Raw genomic sequence first — 20,306 nt, forward strand, 5'->3', positions numbered from 1 at the left:
AGGCACGAGGCGAGTAAGTGATTTTCCCAGAATCACAGGATGTTTGAGCCTCCTACCAGACTGGAACCTGGTTCCCCAGCTTCAAAGTTGGCCACTCTGGCCCTTAAGCCACATCTCAGTACCTTATTTATTTATGCAATTTGTATAGCTCACAAATACCTGAATGTGTCTCTGCGCTGAAAAATGACAAAACAGACAGTTATTTATTTTTATTTTATGCAATTTGTATAACGGAGTTTTATATAGCGCAAACTTGACCCGAAGTTATCGGGTATCACAGGGTTATATAGCGCAAACTTAACCCGAAGTTATCGGGTATCACAGCGCTTTACACGAGCGCCAGTTGCGTTACATGAGGATACATGCATTTTTGTTAGGCATGGGGAGATTAAGTGATTTGCCCAGAATCACAGGATGTTCAGCGTCATCGCCGAGACTCGAATCCGATTCCCCAGATTCAAGTTTAACCGCCCTAGCCGTTAGGCCAACTCCTCTCCCCAAAAGTCATTCAAAAGTCACAAGATGCTGGATAAGACTGATTTGATTGGTAAGACTGATTTAAAGAGAAAATGTCTCTCAGGTGCGTTTTTATTGTTTCTACAGCACATTCTTAGGTCGAATCAGTCTGTCCGATTTGAAAATCATGTGAAAGTTTGCCCCCGCAAAACGTAAAATTCTCAAGATTGCACCCATTTAAATCATTTTGCCAAGACTAGTTCAGGTCTCTCAGGAGACATTGCTTCTTTTGAAATAACATCACAGATACAGTCCTGCCATGAGTGCCTAGCCAGGGTCTAAACACTTTCAAAGTCATTTAAAAATCTCCAAGGGGCTTCAAAACAGATGAGCTGGCTGGTGTACCAGATGTCTGCATAGCTAGGTTAGAAGAGTCATTTGTTTTTAAATTCTTCCCTCTCAGTGTCCGGCACGTATCACAAAACATCAGAGATGCAGACTGGCCTCCCAATATTGTTAATTCACAGCACCTTTGGTTCCATACAGCAGGAATACTGAAACCCGTAGAAATAACAGTCATGAAATGCAGCACAATTATTTTTGATATGGATTTGACATGGCATGTCATCATTTCATCCCTCCCAGTATATCAAGTAATTGTGGCATGTGGTATTTTTTTTTAATGGAATAAGTACCCCACAGAGACTTTAATGATTCACAACAGATATGTTTTATACGATTAACAACACAGGGTACATGGGGGGGATAATATGGACCGAAAACGCTTTTATGTTTGACAGAAAAGCAGTGCTGTGCGGCAAGTAATTATACGCATCCGTCAGGCTGTCGAAAATCTATAGAACACAGCCGTGTTCTCATTTGTAGGAAAACCAAAAGGTTAACTGTAAACAGTAAGATCCTTACAGAGGGAAAGAATCTGAGAGAAATCAAGAAAGGCGTCCTGCGGATAATATAGCAGGAACACTAATGCTTAATTTGTGCAGACGGTGGGACCCAGATCGCATTTTTTGAGGTCTCAAACTTATTTTTCGACAACAAACTTGAACAAGAGGAAGAATGGCAGGAAACATGGAGAGAAAAGGAGGAATGGAAAGACAGAAAAAAACAGCAACAAAGGGGAAAATAAAGGATGTGAACCTGCAACAACAAAATAAAGTTACGGAAAACGTAGGGTGTGGGAGGAAGGAGGTGGAACCAAGACTAGGCAGCCTTGGTATTCAGTGGGAGCAAAGCAGGGCTAATAAGTACAACTTTATCTTTAGACTCGTATATTAATTCTTTTAAAATACAAATTAAACCCTGCTAGTAAATCCCTGGAGAAAGATACATTATTTTTACCATCTGAGGGACGCAGGGAACGAATCATATACTTCCTTTTTAAGTATATCCTATGTAAGCTATACAGACTGTCCATGCGGTTATAACTTTTATTGAACTAACTGAAAATATATGGAATAAAATATTGATTTTTGAAGTCTTATTAGCTTCCCAGGATGCACTGACATCGTTAGAGGCCAGTGATGAAATGGTCACAAATGGCCACAATACAAAGTGGTCTTGCATTGGGCAGTCACTGCAGGGGTTAGACTGGACTAACACATGTTTAGTTCTCCTTCACTATCTAAGTTTGATTTATTGAGAAAAAAGAATAAGGGGGGGGAATAAGGAAAGGGGTGAGAGGAGAAGAGTTACAATAAGTGGATGGAAGAAATAAACAATATAATAATAATACACATTTCATAAAAAATAAGCATTACAAGCATGAAGAATTATGAACACATCATAAGAGTACTAAAACAATAGATAGAACACAGTATATTGAGATTTAAGAAATATAATAATCAAATAATAAGGTAAAAACAGGAATAAGAAAAAAACGGGGGCTTGCGAACTTCAACTGTTTCAGGATCAGGAGAGGAATGAACTGGGGCAGAGGAAGAGAGGTATGTTAATAAAGGGAGCCAAATCAGATCACGTTTGATAGCTAGGGAGATGTGAGATACATAATTGGTGTCTAAACGATGATTAAAACAGACTGCATTCCACCAAGACTGATATGAAATATTTGCAGCCTGTTTCCAGTTAGAAGTGACGAAATGAAAGGCAACAGCAATGAAAAGGTCAAGTAAAGGGTAGTGATTGGGAGAATGAGGAAGGTCTGATGAGAGGGAGCCAAGAAATACTAGTGAGGATGAAAAGGGGACCTGAAAATGGAAAATCTTTTGTATTTGCCGCCAAACCATCTGCCAGAACTGGTAAGTAGGGGGGCATTCAAATTCCTTCACTATCTAAACTTTAGAATTGTTACAATATTCAATAAATATTACACTGCCCATGCAGCTGATTTTTTATCTGCCTTTCCTAGAACTTCTTCAAAACAAACATTACAGAATTCAGGAAAGATTGATCAAACCTCTTTCACAAACCGATAAGAGGATGCAGGTCACAATTTCTGGATTTGAGGAGTCCTACAAGGGCACCACATGCAGGTTTAACGCACGGCTAGATTTATAAAAAAAAATAATGCATTTGTCGCCTTGCCAAGAATGTCATTGTTTGGAAGAGTGACAATAACCAAACCTAGAAAGGATCAAGGGAAGCTTACAAAGCAGGACCTTCTTCCCTAGCATCCACCTACTGAAGCGATAAACTGAGAAAGGAAACTTCGCCATTCCCCCTGCAAAACTGAACCGAGTGGAAAGAACCCCCTTTCTCATGGTTGGAAAAGCATTAGAATTTCTAAGAGCTAATCTGACTCTTAAAGCAAGCAGTGCAAAGAGAAGGTTTTATGATTTGTAATGTACTCTGATATAGGCCTGGGAAGTTAACTAATCTTTCACCTATATTTACTGTGCTATTGTACAACATAACACGTTTGTGCTGACCTTTTACCTAGTTAGGTGCTGCATAAATGTTGTGTGGTTTTCTCTGAAAACTAGCCTCATTTATTATGCATGAGGTTTCTCAGAATAACAGCATGACTACCATTTTCTGCATGATAATTATGTATAAAGGTCATCCCTTTCATCATCGTTGGCCAACATGACACAGCAAGGTAGAACCCCTTAGGGTACCTTTTGGGTATATAAGCACCATATTTTTGCTGGGGCAGGCAGAAGAGAAAGACTTGGAGAAGTGTGGAGAAGTGTGGCTCAATGATTAGAGCGGCAGACCCTGATGCAGAGGTCTAGCCCGGGAACAAGGTTCAATTCCCCGCCTCGGCGGGTCTTGGGCTCAAAATTCCACAGACCTGATAATTCTCGCCTCGGTGCCTATTCCAATCATGGAGTCCCACCCTGCAACTCTGGACAATAGCTTGCTTAATCTCCACAACGGCCCTCACAATGCTAAGGATGCCTGGCCTCCACCTTGGGGGTGCCCAGGATTGGGCGCCTCACAGGGAAAGCCAGGATGGGTTCCACAGCGGTATACGTAGAACCGCCTTGAGACCCTTGCGGGTGAGTAGTGCGCTATACAATTATCAATTTACATTTACATTTACATTACTTCCATGCTGACATGAGACGCTGAGGCTCCTGCATGCAGACACTCCAGCACGCAGTGGTCTGACATCCCTTGCAGGGTGTCCAACTCAAGACCAAGATGGGGTCCTTCATTTTCTCACTTCCGGTAGCAAACAGAAACATGAAAACCCGACTTAGTCAATGTGTCTGTCTAAACATGAGTTGGGTTAATCCTGCTCGTAATAAGACAAATTGCAATAGCTAGATAACTAGGATTCCAAAATGGGTCGGAAAGAAGAAAATCTTGATTTAATGCATTCCTCAAGATCAACACTACAGAACCTGAAAAGGTACCTTAAAATGGTAGCCAATTCCTTATTTGCATACAAATTCGCTTAGGTTGATAAACACTTTGAAAGTGAAAGGCCTAAAAACTGAAAGTTACAGTGTTAGGCATAAGATACCTAAAGAATTAACTCTGGTCTGTCTCGGACACATTTATTTTTCAATATGTCTTTCTATACCTAAAGGGGAAGTGAAAATCTCCACTGTTAATTTTTTTTGTTTAGCGGACAGCTACACAAACTAAATAGTGGTCCTTAGACGTTTAATTAAAAAAAAAACATAGGGGATGAGACTTATTTTTTTTCCTAATGGAAACAGGGTGGGAGTGGGGGTGGATATTATAAATCAATGGGCAGTGGAATGAGGGCAGTGGGTGGCGAACAATGAACCGACAGCACGATGAGGGCCGGCCGGTGGGGAACAAAGGAAAGTGGGATGAGGGTGGGTGAGGGAGGGGGGACAGTGGGATTTTTTTGTTTGCAGGTTTGCTTCCGTAGGTAATAAAGTGGCACAGACAAAGGGCAGCGAGATGAGGGCAGGTAGGGAAAAAACGGAGCAGGAGGAGGGAGGGCGGGTAAGGGAAAAACAGTGTAGGATGTGGTAAAACGGAGCAGGGGAGGATAGGGTGGGAGGAAAACCAGAGCAGTAGGATTGGAAAAACAGAGCAGTAGGAGGGCGGGGTTGTATGGAAAAACAGAGCATGGGGGGAAAGGAGCAGTGGGAGGGTGAACTGGTGGGGGGAAATGGAGTAGGAGGCGGGTGGGTGGAGCCAAAAACAGAGCAGGGGAATGGGAAAAACAGACCAGGAGGAGGGCAAGTGGGGAAAAACGGAGCAGGAGGAGGTCGGCTGGGGGAAAACAGAGCAAGAAGTACGAGGGTGAGAGGGTGGTGACAAAACAGAGCAGGAGGAGGGCGGGCGTGGAAAAAACAGAGCAGCATTGGGGAAAAATGGAGCAGCATTGAGGAAAAAACAGAGCAGGAGGAGGAGGGCGGGTGGGGAGAAAAATGAAGCAGGAGGAGGGCGTATGGTAAGAAAAGCAGAGCAGGAGGAGGGCGGTGGGGAGAAAAACAGAGCAGGAGGCGGGCGGGTTGGGAGAAAAATGGAGCAGGAGGAGGGCGGGCGGGAGGAAGAGAAAAACAGAGCAGGAGGATCAAGAAAAAGAGAGCAGGAGGAGGGCGGGAGGGTGGGGAGAAAACCGGAGCTGGAGGAGGGCAGGCGGGTGGGGAGAAAAATGGAGCAGGAGGAGGGCGGGCGGGTGGGGAGAAAAACGGAGCAGGAGGAGGGCGGGCGGGTGGGGAGATAAATGGAGCAGGAGGAGGGTGGGCGGGTCGGGAGAAAAATGGAGCAGGAGGAGGGCGGGCGGGAGGAAGAGAAAAACAGAGCAGGAGGATCAAGAAAAACAGAGCAGGAGGAGGGCGGGCGGGTGGGGAGAAAAATGGAGCAGGAGGAGGGCAGGCGGGTGGGGAGAAAAATGGAGCAGGAGGATGGTGGGCGGGTCGGGAGAAAAATGGAGCAGGAGGATGGCGGGCGGGTAGGGAGAAAAACAGAGCAGGAGGAGGGTGGGCGGCGGGGAGAAAAACAGAGCAGGAGGAGGGCAGGCGGGTGGGGAGAAAAACAGAGCAGGAGGGCGGGTGGAGGAAAAGAGAGGGAAGTAGAAGGGCGGAGGAAAAATGGGAGCAGGACGACGGTGGGCAGGGGAAAAACTGAGCAGGTGGAGGGCGGAGGAAAACAGGAGCAGGAGGAGGGCGGGGCGGGGCGGGGTAAACGGGAGCAGGAGGAAGGCAGATGGGGAAAAGCATGGCAGGAGTGGGCAGGCGGGGGAAAATCTGGGCAGGAAGAGGGTGAGCAGGCAGCATGAAAATGAGAGCTGGAGGAAAACGGGAGCAGGAGATGGCTGGCAGAAGGGAAATGGGAGCAGGAGGCGGGCAGGTGGGTGGGAGAACAAGCATTGGCAAAGCAAATAGGTCTCGCCTTTGGGACCTTATACGTTTTTAGCCATACAACAGTTGATGATGTTGCACCAAGGATATTGTGCTGCATAACTAGATACTTATAAGGTCCCATAAGGGAGACCTATTGGATATGCCTATGCTTGTTTTTTTAACTAATTAAGCACTGCCTCAGCCGGCCTTCAGTCACAGCCATTTGCCAGATACACTCACCCAAAAGGCCCTGAGTGACCCTCAGCCTCCCTTGTGAGCTGAAAGACAAAACACGCTTCAGAGAGACATTTATCTATGCTTCTGACAACCATGACTCTTCCTTAGATAACTTCTAAAGTAGCCCTCGAACGCTGTCGATATACAGCCCTTGGATGGCCAAAAACATTCTTGTCTTCAGCGGCTGGGGAGGTAGTCCCCCCAAGCTGCTTCACTGGGATTTGCTATTTCGGCATATACCGCACATGGATAGTTTCATGAAAAGCAGCAACAATGACACGTACGAGCGCGTCCAGGGAAAGAGTCTCCACCTAGCACACATGACTCATCTTTATTTCTCTCAAATTTTCCTACCTTTGCTGCTCGGCTCGTGCAATTTTGTATTCATAGAGAAAATTCATAAAATTATAGCAGAGGACATTCAGAACAATTTCCCATTATGTCCATTAGTTTCAGACTGGAGGGGTCACGGTTATCGACAGCTGAGCGTTCAGCGGCAAAGTATATGAAGCGGCCCCCATCCTCGCGAGGACAATAGCACCGCAGTCACAGCGACACTTTAGAAGAGGTACTCATGTGCTTTTCTGTGAACAAACCAACCGGATAAACGCATCTTAATTTCCAGTGTAGCACCTATTAGCCCCTGAACCTTTTCCCTCAGGGGTCGATTTGAAAGCGTGCTTCTGGTAAAAGGCAGACCATGGCTCATTAAAAAGTCCCAAGCAGAGGAGCACCACTTAAAAAGGAAGCGGGCTTCCCTCCAGCTCTTCGGCCATTTATGGACCGCAGAAATAGGAGTGCGATGCCAAGGTGACATTTTAAAAAGCCAGTGTTGTCAATCAGAGGGTTTTCACCACGTGCACAAACTCGAGCCCGCTGCTGCAAAATAAAGAAATTTATCCAATGTATTCTATGCAGAAACTAAACCCTGTATGTTTGCAGGCGAGCAAGAGAATGCTAATGAATCACTGGACGGCAAAAAAAAATTAAAATAAGCAAATACTGTAACTAAAAAAGTGGTGCACACGCAAGACACAAAAGTGAAAGCTGAATCCTGATTTGGAACAGATGGCAGCATGCGCGCTCCCCTCTGCTAATTAAAACAAGCCCATGCGTGCCAGAGCGAGCACCAGGCCATATGTTTTGAATTATCGCGCCCAGACATGGGCGCGATAATTCAAAACATATGGCGCCCGTGCGGGTAACCGCAAGCAAAAGGACATTCAGAACAAAAAAATAAAAATAAGCAAATACTGTAACTAAACGAGTGGTGCACACGCAAGACACAAAAGTGAAAGCTGAATCCTGATTTGGAACAGATGGCAGCATGCGCGCTCCCCTCTGCTAATTAAAACAAGCCCATGCGTGCCAGAGCGAGCACCAGGCCATATGTTTTGAATTATCGCGCCCAGACATGGGCGCGATAATTCAAAACATATGGCGCCCGTGCGGGTAACGGGTAAGGTGGAGGGTCGGAGGGTGGGGGGAAATAGGGAGCAGGAGGAGGGCGGGAGGGTGGGGGAAAAAGGGAGCAGGAGGAGGGCGGGAGGGTGGGGGAAAAAGGGAGCAGGAGGAGGGCGGGAGGGTGGGGGGAAAAAGGGAGCAGGAGGAGGGCGGGAGGGTGGGGGGAAAAAGGGAGCAGGAGGAGGGCGGGAGGGTGGGGGAAAAAGGGAGCAGGAGGAGGGCGGGAGGGTGGGGGAAAAAGGGAGCAGGAGGAGGGCGGGAGGGTGGGGGAAAAAGGGAGCAGGAGGAGGGGTGGGGGGAAAAAGGGAGCAGGAGGAGGGCGGGAGGGTGGGGGGAAAAAGGGAGCAGGAGGAGGGCGGGAGGGTGGGGGGAAACAAACCAGAAGGAGGGTGGGCAGGTGAGGGGGAAACCAGGAGGAGGGTGGGTGGGTGAGGGAAACAACCCAGGAGCAGGGTGGGCAGGTGGGGGGGAACAAACCAGGAGCAGGGTGGGCGGGTGTAAACCAGGAGGAGGGTGGGCGGGAGGATAGGTGGAAACCAGGAGGAGGGTGGGCAGGTGAGGGGAAAACCAGGAGGAGGGTTAAAAACAAACTAGGAGGAGGGTGGGCGATTGGAGGGTAAAAACAAACTAGGAGGAGGTTGGGCGGGTGGGGGGAAAAACAAACCAGGAGGAGGGTGGGCGGAAAAATTAATCAGGATTGGGGAAAAAAGAACCAGTCGAAAAAAGAAACTGGAGGAGGGAGGATGGACAGGGAAAAACAAACCATTTTTGGGGGGGGGACAAACCAGTTGGGGGGAATACAAATCAGGAGGTGGGAGGGCGGGTGAGATGAAAAATTTATCAGGATTGGGGAAGAAAGAACCAGGAGGAGGGTGAGTGGGGGAAAAAAGAAGCAGGAGGAGATTGGGCGGGTGGGGGAAAAACAATCCAGTTGGGGGAAAAACAAACCAGGAGGAGGGTGGGCGGGAGGTAGGGGAAAAGGAGGAGATGGGCGGGAGGTAGGGAAAAACAAACCAGGAGGAGGAAAAACTAACTAGGAAGAGGGCGGGCAGGTGGGGAGAAAAACGAACCAGGAAGAAGGGAAAAAACGAACCAGGAGGAGGACGGGTAGGTCGTGGGAAAAACGAACCAGGAGGAGGGCGGGCAGGGGGAAACGAACCATGGGGGGAAACAAACCAGGAGGAGGGTGGGTGGGGGAAACACAGAACCAGCAGGAGGGTGGGGGGGCAATTATAATATTAGTAACACATGATCTGAAGACAAATAAGATTCCAGTCTGCAATATGGAAGGACAGCCAGGACCACCTGAAGATCTAAGAGCAATAACACACTGTGAAATATAAAACAAGAAAGAACTAAACTTAACAATCTTTTGACATCAATATCTAGGCCCAAAACACAAGGGCGAGCCCCTGGATTTGCTCCTAATTAATCAGAAGTTTTTCTTTACCTGTTTCACAGCAGCACGAGCTACTGTGAAACATGATTTAAAGTAAATAGTAAATTGCGCTTTTTATTACTTTAAGCCATATTGCTGCGCAATATTTGTTAACACAGAGTGGGGGTTAGGGAGGACAAGAAACACGAGGGAGGAGAGCAGTGGGTGGGTAAAAACAAGAGACAGCAGAAGCAATAGGTGTGTGTTAAAAAGAACAGAGCATGAGGAAGATTCAAAAAGAACTCACAGTGCGGTGGGGGGTGATGGGAGGGAGCAGCAACAAAGGATGGGGAGGTGTGAGGGAGCACCAACAATGAACAGTGAAAGGAGGACGGATGTGGGGAAAGCAACACAACAGGGCGGGAGGAGATAGCCGGTGATAAAGTAATACTCTTGTGAGTGTACCCCAAGCTCACTTTTTTGTATACTTTAGAAAACTGGGAAAAATAGGTAATGCAGCTGGCTGTGCTGTCAAGCCAAGCCTAAAAATGATTTTTTTGTTAAAATGGCCAATTTTGAAGAAACACTGTACGTGATGAATAAAGAAGCAGCTACCCAACTAATGGAAACTTGTAGTGATCTGGTTGAGCATTTGATCATTGAGTAATTATAGGGGTCTCAATATCACAGTTGGTCAACCACTCCTAATACACGGTAGTGTAAAATTAGGATAATGGTGGAAGAAGTATAGAAAAAGAGGCTGTAAGCAAGTGTTACATTTATCCCCAAAAGGTTGAAATGAGAGTGGTAGAGAGTGGTAGTGGCTTGAAGTCTACTTGGCACTGCGGTCATCAAAGAGGGCAGCACTAACTCTATTTAGGTTTCTAAAGCCAGTGGTGAATTTGTGTAGAGTAATTAGTCTTTGCTTTTGATGACTCTAAAGGAAAGACGCAAGTGACATCAATATGGTTTCAGCATTTAAACTTTAATATCCAACTTTGAGTTCTCATCTGGCATTACGTACAATCGAGATAAAGTAGGCTCCGCAGCAAACTCTGGGAAATCAGAGGTGAAGGAGGACTTACTACATGCACGTCAGTAGATGTGAAACCGGAGTCCACTGCTAGAAAAAATTTGAATAACCAAGAAATTCTCCTCCTTTGTATGAGTGGCTTCCTTACTCTGCAAACTGACACGATGCAATACAAATCATCATGTCTAGTCTTTAAAAACTGGCTGGACAGTGCTTAATTCATGATATCATTCACTGAATGGACAACAACTATTACATGGGTAGGTCAACAGGGACCCCCAATGATTACATCTTACGCCAGTAAAATGACCCAGGTTTTGTTGAAATGCCTACATGTTAGGCCAGTAAAACGACCCAGGTTTTGTGGAAATATACCTTTTTATGGGTGCACTGGTGCAGGGTCACCCTTTTGTCCACGGGTTCAAAAACCAACAAAGTAGAGATCAGCACTGGAGTAGGAATAAATAACAAGTTTATTAATCACTCATGAGTCGGACAATATCCACACAGCACTCTCAAGTGCTGCCTGAGGTAGTACACTGGCTTCACAAACCAGTGCCCTTTTTAAACAGGTTTTGTGCAGTGTAAGCACATGAACAGAAATGGAAAGGACAGTTTTAGAAACAGTTATCAGCAAACAAGGGCAGATAAAAACTACATGGTCAGTAAAGTAGGAAGGGGAGCAGGAGTGCTTATGGCAGCAGAAATTATTGACAGACAACGGATGTACTGGTAGCTACAAACTCTCAGCACATACATTGCTTTTAGCTGAGTCAGGAAGTCAACTAAAATAGATAGCACAGGCAGAAAAAGACAAGCAGCAGAGGATGGGAGAATTACAAAGTAAAGGAAATGGACACCACAGCAAAAATGGCTGCTGCTTATGCCAAATAAAATAATACACGTTTTCCACAGTTTTACAAACAAACTGATGTATCTACAGAGCTGATCTCCTGTTGTTTGACTACAACTATAACAATTAAATCAGATGATGGCAGCATGCAAAAATGTACTGTCTGGGCTCTATTCAATTTCTTATATGTGTTCTTATTATAGATCCATCAGCAAGACAATGCTAGTAAAGTTATCTTGCACTTTTCTAAAAACATATTTCTCATTGACAATTATGTTGCCAAACTGTAATTGGTTCTATGATGCGTAGTTTCTCAGATGGTATGAGTGACCTTCAATAAATGCCGACTAGTCAGCAGGCAAATCAGAAACTCGTTGATTATAACAAGATCACCAAGGAATGGATAAATGATGAATCCTCTGATGGTCTGGAAAAGTTACCAATCGGCTTGTAAATTGCCAAACAACATCAGGAGAAAAGTGCATAATTCCTGCATTGTTCCATCATCTGGAGGTTCTACCAGGGTTACTATTCTGAAAATGTAGTGGCATAGAAGAAATCTCGATCCATCCGTCTAAATTTTTTCAAAATTGTGAGAATTGATATGTGTTCCTATTTTTTTCATTTTTTTTAACCAACTGAAACACCTAGTTGAAACATGTTGTTCTGTCAACAGGCCGCCTAGATTCCCTCTGGTGATATAATCAATTCTGTTTATGTTATGTAAAGCTATAATATACACATCAGAAGAAAATCATAGAAAACGCATTGTGCCAAATACAAAGTACTTAAGAGTCAACAGTCCTTCACTACAATGTTACATAAAATACTTTCATTATAATAACATTTACAAATAGCAATGGCCAAGATAATTTCATAAAGAGAAGGGCACGTGTTGTGCATTAAAAAATTGTAAATTCAAGAACTAGGGAATTCAAGCCACTAATTTCACACTAAATTATCAATTTCATTAAGTTAACATGCCTCGTACAGGAATAGATTCAATACCTAGCAAGTGCATATGTTATAGAGGAAGCTCTGGGGATAATCTATAAACCTAGATCACTAATGTGACAGTCCCCATATCTATTCGTCATAAGGGCTGTAAGAACCACTATTTATTGGTCAGAAACTAGCTAAGATGCTGATGTTTTCACACTGTAAAAAGACTAATAAGTGGCATAAAAAAGCAGGAAAGTCTACATAAAAGACTTTTTCAGCCTTTCTTGTAGATGACAAAATTACCATTTCCCAAATGTTTGACCCATATAATGCAGCCCTGACTGCCTTAGACTGACTTACTTTATTGGATGAGAGAACTGATCTGCAATCAAATTAAGTGAAGAATCTTTTATAACAAAAGTTCGATGAGTCACAGTTAGCGTTCATTTTGGAACCTGTTATTCCCATTTACAATTGCCACTGAAGTAAAAATCCCCAACACAGTAAATAAAAAAACTCTCTGCAACTATTGTCTATCCAAATATTGTAATGAAACAATTTGCATCGGTGATATTTCTGATACATTTGTTTTTTTCTTATCTGCAATAAGCCATGATCTTTGCTAAAACTGGGGCAACTGCTCAGACTAATGAAGCCCGTTGGCAACATAGAGATAAGCGTGCAGTTATCTGTAAAAAAGAAAGGCTGTAAAATGATGAAATAGCCAATGTAGGCACATCTCCAAAAGTATTATAATGCTAGGTAGTAAGCCGATTCATATTTATAAAGGAATAAGAATGGGGGCCAAATCATATCCCTGGCAAACACCACTGATGACTGGAAAATCATTAATGGTTTTGCCCCTGAGCACCCATCTGATACGAACATAGTTGCCTCCCATTTTGAGTAGATTTTAAGGCGCAAAACAAATAAGGCAGCCACACTGCCTTTAAAAAGCAGGCCAGTGTTTTTCTATCATGCACGATAATAAGAGCCAATATTAAATACACTTATTTAATTTAAGTATTTAGTTTAGGCAGTTAAGAAGCATTTTAGCCTACAATCTCTGGGAAGAGTGGATTAAACTAATCCAATAATACTTTTCAGGAGAACAATGGCCATCTTTTTTTATGGATCTGCATAAGCTTCTACCTACACACATAACTAGTGTGTTTTTCCCCAGAGTATCATTAAATAAAATCATGGAAACCCAGTTTGACACACGGTGGAAGTAAAATGAAATGGCATTTTAATAATGCCTAGGGCCATTCCCCTCACTTGTTTTTTTTTATAGATAATTATACATCTCATCTTGTGTAAATGAAGCTATATAAATACAGTGCTTCATGCTTTGAGAAGACAGGAAAGAGAAGGCCACGTCTCCACTGCATTCTAAAGGTGAGAATTGTTAGCAGAAAAACTTGACAACCAAAGATTACTAGACATGTGGACTTAAGGTCATGTGGTCGGCCCAATGGCCGTCCGATCCAGTTTTTGCAAAAAATATCCTACAGACGAGTGAAAACTGTATCCAAGAAGATTTTTTAGTCCCAATACTTTTTGTCATCATTTACCAAGTTTTTATGCAACAGGTAATCAATCAATCAATCAATCAATGACATTTATAGAGCACGCTACATACCCGTAGGGTCTCAAGGCGCTTGGGGGAGGGGGGGTGCCGCTACTGCTCGAACAGCCAGGTCTTCAGCTTCTTCCTGAAGGAGAGGTGGTCTTGGGTCAGGCGCAGGTCGGTCGGGAGGGAGTTCCAGGTCTTGGCGGCCAGGTAGGAGAAGGACCTTCCTCCTGTAGTCGCTCTTCGGATGCGGGGGACGGCGGCGAGGGCGTGGTTGGCTGATCGGAGGTGGCGTTTGGGAGCGTAGAAGTTGATCCGGTTGTTGAGGTAGCTTGGTCCTTGGTCGTGTAGGGCTTTGTGTGCGTGGGTGAGGAGGCGGAAGGTGATTCTTTTGTTGACGGGGAGCCAGTGAAGGTCTCTCAGATGTCCGGAGATGTGGCTGGTTCGTGGGATGTCGAGGATGAGTCTGGCTGAGGCGTTCTGGATCCGTTGGAGTCTCTTCTGGAGCTTGGCGGTGGTCCCGGCGTAGAGGGCGTTGCCGTAGTCCAGTCGGCTAGTGACGAGGGCCTGGGTGACGGTCTTCCTGGTCTCGGTGGGGATCCACCAGAAGATCTTCCGTAGCATGCGTAGGATGTTGAAGCACGCCGAGGAGACGTTGTTGACTTGCCTGGTCATGGAGAGGGAGGAGTCCAGGATGAAGCCCAGGTTGCGTGCGTGGTCTGTCGGTTTGGGTGCGGTGCCCAGGGCGGGAGGCCACCAGGAGTCGTCCCAGGCGGAGGGTGAAGAGCCCAGGATGAGGACCTCCGTCTTGTCCGAGTTCAGTTTCAGGCGGCTGGTCGTCATCCACTCGGCTACCTCTTTCATCCCTTCGTGCAGGTTGGCTCTGGCGGTGGCGGGGTCGTTGGTCAGGGAGAGGATCAGCTGGGTGTCGTCGGCGTAGGAGATTATGCTGAGGTTGTGTTGACGTGCGATGGCCGCGAGGGGGCTCATGTAGACGTTGAAGAGGGTGGGGCTCAGAGAGGATCCTTGAGGGACGCCGCAGATGACTTCGGTGGCCTCTGACTTGTACGGTGGTAGGCGGACTCTCTGTGTTCTTCCGTCGAGGAAGGAGACGATCCATTCCAGCGCCTTGTCCTGGATTCCGGCGTTGCTGAGGCGCTGTACTAGGGTGCGGTGGCAGACAGTGTCGAATGCCGCGGAGAGGTCTAGGAGGATGAGGGCCGCTGTTTCTCCGTTGTCCATCAGGGCTCGGATGTCATCGGTGGCGGCGATGAGGGTGGTCTCGGTGCTGTGATTGGCTCGGAAGCCGGACTGTGAGGGGTCGAGGGATCCATTCGTCTCGAGGAAGGCGGCCATCTGCTTGTTGACGGTCTTCTCGATGACTTTCGCTGGAAACGGGAGGAGCGAGATGGGGCGGTAGTTCTTGAGTTCGGTGGGGTCCGCTGTTGGTTTCTTGAGTAGAGCGCTGAGTTCGGCGTGCTTCCAGCTCTCAGGGAAGGTGGCGGTGTCGAAGGATGTGTTGATGATGTCTCGTAGGTGGGGTGCGATGACAGCGTCGGCCTTGTTAAAGATGTGGTGAGGGCAGGGGTCGGTCGGAGATCCGGAGTGGATGGAGTTCATCGTGCGGATGGTGTCTTCGGTGCTGATCGGGGTCCAGGCGTGGAGGGTGGTGGTGGGGGGTGGTTGTTCGGACATGGTGTGCGTTGGTTGGTTGTTGAAGCTGTTGTGTATGTCCGCGATCTTGTTGTGGAAGTAAGAGGCGAGGGAGTCGCAGAGGTCTTGCGATGGGGTGATGTCGTTGTTTCCTGCGCTGGGGTTGGATAGCTCTTTCACGATGTTGAAGAGTTCCTTGCTGTTGTGTGCGTTGTTGTCCAGCCGGTCCTTGAATGCAGTTTTCTTGGCGGCGCGGATCAGCTGGTGGTGCTTCCGAGTGGCCAGCTTGAGGGTGGTCCTGTTGTCCGGTGTAGGTTCCCTTCTCCAGACTTTCTCGAGGGCTCGGCAGTTCTTCTTGGAGCTCTTGAGTTCGTCGGTGAACCACGGGGCTTTCTTGCTGCCGGGTCTGCTGGGCGGGGTCCTCAGCGGGGCGAGCTCGTCCGCGCAGATGCTGATCCACTTCGTGAGGTTGTCGGCGGCCTGGCTGGGGTTCGCTGAGCTGGCAGGAGGGTGCTGGCTCAGGGAGGTGGCCAGCTGGTCTGCTGTGTACTTGTTCCAGCTTCTGCGGGCAGCCTGTTGCTGGTGGTGGTGGGTCGTCGTCCTCTTGAAGGTGAAAACTGATTATTATCGTACTGTAAGGCACAAAAGTTATGTGCCATTTTGTTTCAGGTAGATTGGAATCAACCATGTTGTTTCAAGGCACTCGCATTCTCACTGGTTAATGCATCACTAAACAATTTTGTCTTTCATAGCTATTTTTCAGGTATACTCTTCTTCTATAGAAACATTAAATGGTAGCTCGTCTGGGACATGCGCGAAAAGTGGCAGACATGCGTCAATGTAAATTCTGCATTTGCAAAGTGTATCAAGAACACCCTCTGCTGGCATATGCTTGGTGAAGGCTTAGTCCTCAATTCTGGCAAGCTCTCACACCATCCCACCTAGCAATGTTTTATCACAAGCCAAGTGGCTGCTATGTGCTTGTCTTCCTTGTGACTGTTGGCCCTGCCCCACCTACCGGAATATATGAGACAGAATATTTTACAAGTATCCCACATAGCGCAGAAAAGCATGTAAATGGCTGTCATGGTGCTCCCAGCAGCACTTATCTCCAACACAACATGCAGCAGGACCCAACAGACTGAACACTCCGCAAGAATCCAACACAACGCAGTCTTGCCATATGGTTGGGTACTAACGTTTGTTTCCCATTGAAAAAACACACATAATGAAACAGCAATGCAAAACATGGGGTAGACCTTAGCGCACACATCCAACACTGCACAGATATACCATTTACATGGGTATCGATGTGTTCTCCGCAGCGTGTCACAAAAAAAAACAGCACATACAAAAACAGCTGCACAAACTAGACAGTAATTAGCAAACACATCCAAGACTGCACAGATCTATGCAGATGATACAAGATCATCTACAATTCCGATGATGATCTGGGAATGGTTTGACCCAATTTTGGTGGCTGCCCTTCTAGGTTGGCTTTGGGATGCAATCTAATATTTCAAAACTAAACTCTGTTCAAACAGATGTGCTCATTGTAGGGAACACTTCATCGGACTGGGAACCACAACCGGCCCTGGCAAAGTGCTCGGCCGGCCCCCCTCCCCACTCGGGGGGGTTGGAGGTGCCGCCGAGCTCTTTGCGGGCCGCTTTTCGGCCGATTTTGCCGACCCTGTAACAAAAACGCCCCCAGGGGCCCCAAACCTGCCCCCACCTGTGCAGCGCACTGGGGGATTGCCCGGTGCCCGCTATGGCCCTGTCTGTCTGGTGGCCTTCTATGTTTGGCTCATCGGGGTACCCAGCTGTGTGGAAAAATCTAAACTTTCTCTTTCACCAATCTCGCCTTCACCAGTCAAATCACTGATGGTTGTGCTACCTGTTTTTATTATATCCACATGCTTCACAAAATCATTCTTCTTCTACCAAGTGATTGCTACAAAACTGTTCTGTAATTTGCCAGTCTTTCCTTACTGGTTTATGGAAATCATCTTTACATGCGCATCCACCCCTTCCTGAATCAACTTTTTCACACCGTTCGGAACGTTGTCACTTGATGTATTGCGATTTTTCTATCTGTTTTTCTGCCACCCCTCACCTTGCAGCTATGCACGGGTCCCCTCTGCCAAACACTCGATATTAAAGGCTTGTGTCTTTAATGCCTCTTACCTTCCAGCCAGTGTCCTGCCTCATCTAATGCCTTGTGTTTACCTACTGTATGAAAATCTTTAATTGACAGTGCATAATATTCGTTCCTGGATGACAAATAACGAAATTCTTTACAGTCCTATTTCCAGCAATTTGCAGTTCTCCAAACCATTTAATACATGGCTTCCTTTTGATTAGATCTACCAGAGGCACTAAAACAACCTGACGGGTAAAAGAACACTTTATAAATAGAATTCAATCCTTCATTCATCAAAAATACATGCAAGACACCATCTTACACAGCTCAGATAATCAATATAGTTAGATAAAACCATACTGGCATCATCTCAGCCCCTATCCCATACGCTATACATTAACAATCAACAAGGACGTTAAACAGAACTCCTTACACTCACCCAAAATGTACCAGAGGGTTCAGCAGATGAATAAAGGGGATTCGCAACACCACAACTCACTACAGTTAACACACACGCACAGCATGCCAGATAATGGACAATTCAATTAACCCAGACTATCAACTAAAGACTATTAGCAAGACTTCCGGTGGCTTTCGTTAAACACCATTATCTCGATGTATTACTTAATAAGCACACCTCCTGCAAACAACGACAGTAGCACTCATACACTACTGATGATATAGCTCATGACACTAGCCAGGGTGAATGCTATATTATCCACGTGGCAACCGTTTACAGAATTTCTCCTGAGTGATGATGCCAAAGACAAGAAATGTGAGGCTCTTTGATGGCATATTGCTAGTGGTGTGAAACAAAGTGCACTGTACTGCATTCTTATATTTTTACAGGAAAACATAACTGCTGTAGTGGACATAATAAAAATACTAGAGTCTCAGAATACCTTGTCTGCCAAGTGTTCCGCAAAACTGGTGTGGATGTGAAACATCTCCTTGAGAGTAGGCTGGGAGACACCTTTAGTGACTTTGGAACTGCTTGCCACTTGGTAAGCAAAGCAATGTTCAAGAGCAATTCAGGAACTTTTACTTTACAATGTATGAGAAATAGGTTGCAATGAAGCATAGAAATGTCCCTTCACCAAACAAGGCATTTACAGTCAATGAAACCTCACTGTGGTACTCTGTACAAGTTATAGATCCCTTCTGTAAAGTGGAATTTTCTCTATAGTTTCAAAAGTGCTGCTTCATTTTTGACCACTTCAATAACTCTGAGGGTATAAGCGCCCAGTTCGACGCATATGTTGCAGAACCTGCCCAGAGAATCACATTCTTCAAGTGCCCCAGTATTGGCACGGAAAGCTGTCAGTGACCAGAGTTAGCAAATTGTGTACTGGCTGTTTTGGCGTTGCCAGTCTCAAGTGCCAATGTTGAGAGGGCCTTTTCACAGATAACATTTTACATGGGAAGGAAAGAGTGCGCGCACATGACCAAAGACTCACTGAAAAAGTATTGTAAGGTATACTACAATAAGTTAGATTTGGAAAAATATATTTGGACCTCATATACACTGTACGTGCACTGTCTATATACCATGCACTATCAGTGCAGAAAGAAAGCAATAATAAAAGCAAAACTTTCCATAAACACAGGAAAAACACTGTTTCTGATGGTTTTATTGACACAAAAATGTCTAACCACTGATAACTACTGTTTTTTTAAGGTATTCAAATCAATGGAAAACACTGAAAAAACCCCACCAGAATTTACCAAAAATAGAAACTGAAAACAGAAAAGCATAATAATAATTTAACATAAGCATGATCAATACCCAACAATCACAATTAAACAAATTAGAAAAATATAAATTTTATAAACAGTTATCACAGTCATTGGATTTGTATAAATTTAGAAGCATGAACTGGATTTTTCACATTACTACTAATAAACAATGTGCAAATGTCATCACCTGGAAATGGCTACGGCTGTGCATACAAATAATGCATGTTTGAGATTCTGATTCCATTGCAAAGCACTGGCACAAACCATCTACATACCATAATTTTTACTCAAATTATTTGTAGGAGAATAGGACATAAAAATATGACTTTGTTGAAAAATAGCAATACTTGTGTTTGTGTACTGGTTGTAGGGTATGGACGGGCCTCTACTTTTTCAGTTGCAATTGACGGATCGGTCTTACTCAAACACCATTCTCCACTCAAGCACAAATTAGTAGGTGGAGGGGGGAGGAGTAGCGACATCTACTGTCTGGGACCCTGACAATTTTCAGGTAACATAACATTTTAATACCCATACGGCATCCCAATTTTCAGGGAACACAACATTTTAATACCCATGTGGCTTTCAAGTATCACAGGCTGTGGCCTGCTCCAACATTAAAATGGCTTGAGGTGCACTAGAGGCTTCCCTAAAGTATGGACTGGATCAAATAAGAATGCATAAGACCAAATACAGAAAATCAGAATACAGAGAGGCTACTCCTCAAAGGCAATGTGTGTCATCCAGTTAAATAAGGGTAAAACGAGATTCTCCTATTCAGACACACCTCCATGAGGCTTCCAATTCTGAAGGAGTCCAGTACCAAGCCAAATACCTCAAAACTACGACATTTAGTAACAGCACAGTACTACTAACAATACTAATACAATATAGTTTAGTTGTTTAGGAACAGACCTCCCCTCTTACTTCCATTTTGCATATTTATGGTGGGGTTATCGTCTTAGCCCAGTTCTCCTGCAGAAGTGTAGCCAATCTTCTGTAAAACTAAGAATTCAGTGAGAAGTCACATATAGCACTCTTTGTGATACTAAATATTGACGTCCGGAGAATTTTAAGGATTGATTAA

At 45.3% G+C, this 20,306-nt stretch overlaps 1 protein-coding gene across 4 annotated transcripts in view; it reads right to left on the minus strand.

Annotated features, from left to right (window-relative positions):
• The window catches only part of UTRN (utrophin), a 1,497,630-nt gene that overhangs the window by 987,892 nt on the left and 489,432 nt on the right, over positions 1–20,306 (minus strand). The gene's annotated exons all lie outside the window — the stretch shown is intronic.

Source organism: Lissotriton vulgaris, chromosome 6 (assembly GCF_964263255.1).
Source record: "Lissotriton vulgaris chromosome 6, aLisVul1.2, whole genome shotgun sequence".
Lineage (NCBI taxonomy): Eukaryota > Metazoa > Chordata > Amphibia > Caudata > Salamandridae > Lissotriton > Lissotriton vulgaris.